Source organism: Rhinatrema bivittatum, chromosome 6 (genome assembly GCF_901001135.1).
Source record: "Rhinatrema bivittatum chromosome 6, aRhiBiv1.1, whole genome shotgun sequence".
In the NCBI taxonomy this organism is placed as follows: domain Eukaryota; kingdom Metazoa; phylum Chordata; class Amphibia; order Gymnophiona; family Rhinatrematidae; genus Rhinatrema; species Rhinatrema bivittatum.
Window position 1 is genome coordinate 197,893,122 of NC_042620.1, and position 7,790 is coordinate 197,900,911.

Genomic DNA, 7,790 nt, shown 5'->3' on the forward strand with positions numbered 1-7,790 from the left:
TACAGGACATGTTTAATAAATAAGTAAAAGACAGGCACAGATAAAAAAAGAAATGTTAAGTTGTAAGATGGAGTGAAAACCATGAATGGTGATACCTGAAGGGGGAGAAAGCCTGGAGAGCCTGATAGGAAAGAGTATCCCGGCTGCCCTTCCTCTTCTCTTTTTTTTTCTCATCTCAACTCCTGTCTAAAAGTGAGGTGGTTCCTATTACAATTCACTTACTGGTGGGGGGGGACCCAAAAAGCAACTACCTTGCCCATGATCATACTTGTAGGGTAGAGCCGCATCTGAAGCCGTGTATCTTAAATGATTTTTATTTCCACTCTCAAAATGCCCACCTCTAATTACCACGCTCAAACATCTGGTCAACACTCCAGCACGTTAGGCGCCTGCAGGCCGCCTTCATTGCGTCGAGCGGTTGCTAGGGGCGTCCTCCGTGACGTCACGCGGTGGGTGGGGGCAGGTGACGTGGTTTCCGGTGGCTTGGAGAGGTCGCTGTTTCGCGGCTCGTGTGTGAGTAGGAGGCAAGTGTTGTCTTCTCTGGGTTACTACGGCGTGTTCTTTCTCTTTCGTTGCGCTCTTAAATAACAGTTTCTCCTTTCTCTCTTATTTTTCTAGAGACTGCTGTTATGAGAGCTAAGGTGAGCGTGGAGGGGTAGCTGACGGGGCTCTGGCGCTGACTCTGGCGCGAGTTAAACGTGAAGGCGAGCGGGGAGGAAATGGAAGTAAATGTTCCCCAACGTGGGGGTGGTGTGGTGTTAGCAGGACCAGCTTTAGTTGCGCGAGCAGTCCCTCTGTGCTTGAACTTGCACTCGTTGGCCCTTGGGACCTCTCTCACCTGAGACTCCAGTGGTTCCGTTTTCTTACGTAGTTCCCAGGAATTTACTTCTTTTCATTAAAAACAATGATTCTTGTTTCAAAACTAGTAGGGAGGGAGTTCTGTAGTATATCGCATGATATGGCGGCAGCAGCAGGTAAATTGTTCAAGGTGTTAATCTTACTACTGTTTAACTTCTCCACCTCTGCCCTCCCCTCCACCCCTTTAGTTACTGCTGCTTTTTCTCACGTTCGCTTCTTCCTGTCGCCACTAATCAGAAAAGCATACCTCTCATAGATTTCCTTATAAGGGTGGGCAAAACTTAGCCCCCGAAGGCCATATTTGGTGGGGGGTTGCCAAGAGAGAGGGGTAATGAAAAGGGGGGAGGTGTCTTTATCCAAGAGGTGTAACTAGCCAAGAGTGCCCCTGTAACCTTGTGGGTCATCTTTGACTCTTCTCTCTCCTTCTCTACACATATGCAAAACACTGCTAAAAGGTCACTTCTTTCTATATAGCATCACCAGAATCTGTCCCTTCTTTTCAGAACCATATCCACGGTCATCACCACCTGCTTAGACTATTGCAGCCTGCTTCTCACAAATCTCCCAGTGAGCCATCTCTCTCTATTGTAGGAGCCAATGCAATGCGATGCAGCCATTTTCCTAACTGGTGCACAGCCATGTCTCCTAGGTGTCCAATGCAATATTTAAATGAGCTACTGCATTAAAAAGGGGACACTGGGGAAGAATTGTGCGCAAATGCATCGGGCGCCCACAATTGTAACGGTTGCACAATATGAGTGTCTTGTTTTATCCGTCTTCAGGTTGATTTTGCCCAATGTACATGCACAATAGCAAGGGACAAAATCAGCCTGGAGCATGTATATTGTGCATCCAGAATTTTTTTGTTTACGTCAAGCCATTACATTATACTTTCATTCTTAAACATTGCAAGCATTAGATTTAAATATTGCAGCAATACACACAGGGCCGATACAGTAAAAGTTGCGGGTGAGCGGGCGATTCAGTAAAAAAAAATATTCAAATTAGGGCCCATGGTCAAAAGAGGTGCTAGGGGCACCAGTGCAACCCTAGCACCTCTTTTTTGACAGGAGCGGTGGCAGCAAGTTTGACAGCCGACGCTCAGTTTTGCCGATGTCTGTTCTCAAACCCACTGACAGCCACGGGTTCGGAAACAGGACGCTGGCAAAATTGAGCGTCCGGTTTTCAACCCATGGGCCGATTTTAAAATTTTTTTTTTTTTTTTTTATTTTTAATTATTTTTAACTTTTGGGACCTCCGACTTAATATCGCCATGATATTAAGTCGGAGGGTGTACAGAAAAGCAGTTTTTACTGCTTTTCTGTACACCCTCATTGTGCACAGAAAAGCAGTTTTTACTGCTTTTCTGTGCACTTTCCTGGTGCCCGCAGAAATTAACGCCTACCTTTGGCTTCAATGGCAGGGGGGAATGAAGAAAGGTGGATCTACATTCAGGCAACAATCAACAAGGACTGAATTACACAGTCTGAATAAACAGATAAGCATGGGTGCAGCTTGCTTATTGCGGTGGTAAATACCCCTAACTAAATTAAGCTATTTCACTTAGATGCGGTTCCAACACTGCTCTCTACATTAATGGTGGAGGTGGAAGGGAAATAGAATAAAAAAAGGTTACTAAGAGCCAACAGAAACAGATAAATATGTGAGAAAAAAAAAGTGCGAAAGCTTGCTGGGCAGACTGGATGGGCCGTTTGGTCTTCTTCTGCCGTCATTTCTATGTTAAACATTCTGTTTTGTGGCACTATGAGCCTGAAATGGCATTCCTGAACTGCTGCATCTTGCTCCTTCTCTGGCAGTATTCAAGTCCTGCTTAAAGACCCACTTCTTTGAGAGTGCTTTTAATTCCAAAAACCTTGACAGCTCCTGATCCTGACTCTCTCACATGTTCTGCTTTAGTATTTGTGTGAATTACTTGTCTGTGTGTCTCAGCTAGATTATAAGCTCCATGGAGCAGGAAGTGTTTCTGCTTTGTGTGTATGTCTAGTAGCACCATAGAAATATTAAGTAGTAGTAGTTTTTGTTACTTGAACACTCAGCCAACAGTACCAGAATCAGACATGCAAAGATCCAGGACTCACAACCAAGTTGCAACACAAAGACATCCAGACAGCAAGTGATTGCTAAATTTCATTTGCACCCGATAAGCAAGCTTTGTCTGTTCAAGGGTGTTCCTGACTGATTGGACTGAACCAATATCAAGGGAAAATATCTGAGTTTTAAATAGCCAGCTTCCTAAGCTACATTTATTGCTGCTTTGCTGCTCTTATCTGTTTAGCTCTGTGATAGGGAGTAAAAGAATTCTCATGCCTTCCACATATGTTTTGCAGTAAAATGAACAAGAGAGGCAAATGAGGTCATGGCCTTTTCATAGGAGAAGCAAATTGATTCTAAAATTGTTCAATAAACCAAAATTATTTAAAAACGTATTTTCATTTGCATCTTGTTTGCTTTCTTTTCACATACCTGAGTTGAGTGTAGTTTAATCATGTTCTGGGAAACCTGTGTTAGCCTTAGAGTGATTTTGTGGTGCCACCTTCCAATATCTATTTGTAGCGTAGTTGAAAGTTTAACGTAGAGTGCTTCAGGTATGGTGGATGTATAAAAGGCATTTCTCATCTCATAATGGTTGAACTGGAAGTCTGATTGTAAACTACCTAGAGTCAAGATTGTCAGACCCATGGTTTGGAACCCCTGCTAAAGTTTGTTAAAAGATGTCAGAATCATGTTCAGACCGTCTTATTATAGCTGGCATAAGAAATGTATGTGACATAATGAAAGATTAGAAAAATAAAATGTTATCTATCATCTTCTGGTAAGCACCCTTAGGACATCATTATGCATTCTTTACTGAATGACGACATCAGAGTGCAGTGCTGCTATTTGCAAAATCAAACTCTGATCTGGACAAGTGAGGCGATCAAATTTTCAGATGGCACAAAATTATTTTGTGAAATTACAAGTGGATTTTGAAAAATTGCAGGAAGATCTTGTGAGACTGGGAGATTGGGCATGCAAATGGCAGATGAAATTTAATGTGGACAAATGCAAAGTGATGCACAAAGGGAAAAGAAACTCACACTGTAGTTGCACGGTTAGGTTCCATGTTAGGAGTTACCACCCAAGGAAAGGTTCTGGGCGTCATAGTGGACAGAACTTCGAAATCCTCAGCTTAGTGTGTGGCAGCGGTCAAAAAAAGAAACAATGTTAGCAGTTATTAGGAAAGAAATGGAGAATTACATGGCGAATGTCATAATACTTCTGTATCGCTCCATGGTGCGACCACACCCAACCAATAGTAAACAATACATAAGAACATAAGAAATTGCCATGCTGGGTCAGACCAAGGGTCCATCAAGCCCAGCATCCTGTTTCCAACAGTGGCCAAACCAGGTCACAAGAACCTGGCAAGTACACATGTTTCATATCAATTATACTAGATATTTAGCAGTTGTAAAATTATATAAGTTGCCAGATGTTCACATTTAAATGTCTTTTAACCAGATAAGTGCCTATATTCAGCAGGTTTAAAGTTATTCAGATATAACTTATCCGTCTAACTGGAACATATTTGTTTATTTTCAACAGTATAGCTGTACTGCTGAATATCCCTTGAAAGTAATCTGGATAACTTAGCTAACCAGACGTATCTTTGAATATTGGCTCTACATGTATAACTCTTTGAAAATTCACCTCTATGTGATAGGAGTTTTACTAATAAATATACAGATGTTCCACAGAGGCAAATTCACAAAATGATGCTTATTCAATGCATGTGAATCTCTAATGGCAGAGCATTTGGAAACTTAGAGATTGTATTATTTATTTGTAGTTCTCTGTAGTAAAAAAAGGAGTTGGCTGATGTTAAAGAGGAATTGGCTAAAATTAAGGTACAGTCCACTAATACACAACAACCAGAAAATTTTCCTGCACTCCTTCAAAGGAGCCAAAAAATCAGACCTGTGACACTCGGATATCCTCCTCATCTCATACCCACACAAATTGACTTCACAGGCTTAGAAACAGATTGCACTGTACAAGGTGTATCTCAAGTGGTAGATGAGCTCAAAAACGACACCCACTGTTCACAGAAACCCAAAGACTCTTGGTAATTTACATACTTGTTTGAATATTTCTATTGATTGGCTTTGGTGCAGTGGGTTTAGAGTTAATCCTTGAAAGACAGTAGTATTGTGGGCGACTAAACCTTCATAACTCTCCCTATGCCTGAGCTGTTGCTGCCAGAGAAGACAGAGGTCTAGATTCTAGGAATGGCCTTAGATTCTGTACTTTTGAAAATCAGATTTAATCTGTGGTTCAGCCCTGGTTTTTTCAGTTGTCTAGTACATAATTTGTGTTCTACATTTCAAAGGAGCATTTAGCTGCAATGGTGCATGCATTTATAATGATTTGCTTGGATTACTGTAATTCATTATATATTAGTTTTAAAGCCTCCTCATTTCAGAAGTTATAGATTATCCAGAATACAACCACCAGGATTTCATGTGGCCTACAACGATATGATCACATTACCCCTGCTTTGAATTCCCTTCATTGGTTCTGATTTTGTTTTGTCAATTAAAATTTGTATTATTTGTGTTCAAGGTTTTGCATTTTCAAAGCCCAAAGTATCTCTCTGATAAAGGTATGTCAGTACTGTCCAAGGAGAGATTTCACTGAAACTAGATGTAAGACTTTTTCATACATAGGACCACACATCTGGAATTCTTTGCTAAAGGAGTTGAGGGCTATAGATAAATTAATTTTCAGTAAACATTGTAAATCCTGGCTGTTTACAGCTGCATTTGGGTAATATGGTAGGGTCAGATGATGTCTGATATCTAAATATAATATGTAGGTTTATTTTGTCTAATTTTAATTTTAATTTGTTTTGTTTTTTATTTGTCTGTTTTTAGGATTAAAAACATAAGAACATAAGAATATGCCATACTGGGTCAGACCAAGGGTCCATCAAGCCCAGCATCCTGTTTCCAACAGTGGCCAATCTAGGCCATAGAACCTGGCAAGTACCCAAAAACTAAGTCTATTCCATGTTACCGTTGCTAATAATAGCGGTGGTTATTATATAAGTCAACTTAATTAATAGCAGGTAATGGACTTCTCGTCCAAGAACTTATCCAATCCTTTTTTAAACACAGCTACTAACTGCACTAACCACATCCTCTGGCAACAAATTCCAGAGTTTAATTGTGCATTGAGTGAAAAAGATCTTTCTCCAATTAGTTTTAAATGTGCCCCATGCTAACTTCATGGAGTGCCCCCTAGTCTTTCTACTATCCGAAAGAGTAAATAACCGATTCACATCTACCCGTTCTAGACCTCTCATGATTTTAAACATCTCTATCATATCCCCCCTCAGCTGTCTCTTCTCCAAGCTGAAAAGTCCTAACCTCTTTAGTCTTTCCTCATAGGGGAGCTGTTCCATTCCCTTTATCATTTTGGTAGCCCTTCTCTGTACCTTCTCCATCGCATCAAGCTTAAAGCAGATTATTTCTGCTTTAAGCTTGGCTTCATGCCTTTCCCACTACTGCTTGGATTCTCTCTTTCAGGAAGTCTTTTTCAAGCGTATTCATAATATCCATTTTGCTGAAGAGAGCTTGCATCTCACTTGACCATGTAGGATGGGTTTTCCATCTTCTAGCATCACAAGGTCTTCCACTTTAACTCAAGCTATGCTGCACAAAAAAAAACAACTTATGGACCTTTCTGATGTGGTTAAAATACATTCTCATTCTCAAGCTGATGCAATATAATGTACATTAAAAAAATCATCCCAATTGGGCGCCCTTTTTTCAATGCGTGCACATCCACCTCTGCTGGGCACGTGCTGTTATATTTTAATGAGCTGCAGTGTTAAAAAGGACTTGCTTGGCTAAAATTGTATATCACTAGCACTCAAAAGCATCGAGTGCCCTGGAGACGTGGCTGTGCGCAGGCCAGGAAAACAGGCACGCAGTATGAGTATCTTTTTTTTGCACTGCAGATAACTCAGACACACAATATACAGGCATGCCTGCAATGTGCATATTGTGAGGTAGATCTTCAAAACATATGCGCGCACCTACTTTTGTTCGCGCCATTGGCGCGAACAAAAGTACACCAGATTTTATAAGATATGCGCGTAGCCGCGCATATCTTATAAAATCCGGGGTTGGTGCGCGCAAGGCTGCGCAAAATCTGCAGCCTGCGCGCGCCGAGCCGCGCAGCCTGCCTCCGTTCCCTCTGAGGCCGTTCCGAAATCGGAGCAGCCTCGGAGGGAACTTTCCTTCCGCATCCCCCCCCCCCCCCACCTTTGTTGGGCAAGTTACGCCTGCCGCCCCAGCATCCCCCGGCACAGGCCGCAGTGCCGGGGGACTCGGGACCGCCCTCCCGGCCTGCCCCCAAACCGTCGCCACGCCCCCAGACCCGCCCCGGACCGCCCCTGCCCTCGGACACGCCCCATCCCACACCTTTTACAAAGCCCCGGGACTTACGCGCGACCCGGGGCTTTGCGCGCGCTGGCGCACGAGTGCCCTGCACGTATAAATCCTCCCGGATTTATGCGCGCAGGGGTTTTAAAATCTACCCCTGTGCGCCCAGAAATTTTTTTTGTAATCAAGCCCTTATATTTTTCCCCTAATTTTAAGCACCTCAAGCAGTAGAACTTAGCATAGCAATGAAATTAAGTCGTGGGAACCACAGAGACCAATGTTTTTTGTTGTTCCATGTGCTCATGACTTGTGGTTTGACAACATCAGCTCTGGAGCTGGCAATAAATTTGCTGTGGTAAAAAGTTTGTGTTGGTTGACCAGCAATTTTTTGCATCGGGTTGTAGTAGCTAATAGCCTCATCTATATGGCATTTACATGCGATGAGGACTATTAACTACACGTTTGTTTGGGCGTGTGTTTTTG

At 42.4% G+C, this 7,790-nt stretch overlaps 1 long non-coding RNA gene across 1 annotated transcript; it reads left to right on the top strand.

Moving 5' to 3' along the window:
* The first annotated feature begins 346 nt into the window (after positions 1-346).
* Positions 347-5,846, top strand: LOC115093934. Its single transcript, XR_003857440.1, has 3 exons — positions 347-513; positions 619-641; positions 5,793-5,846. It is a non-coding gene; the product is annotated as an uncharacterized LOC115093934 (long non-coding RNA).
* Positions 5,847-7,790: the final 1,944 nt, after the last annotated feature.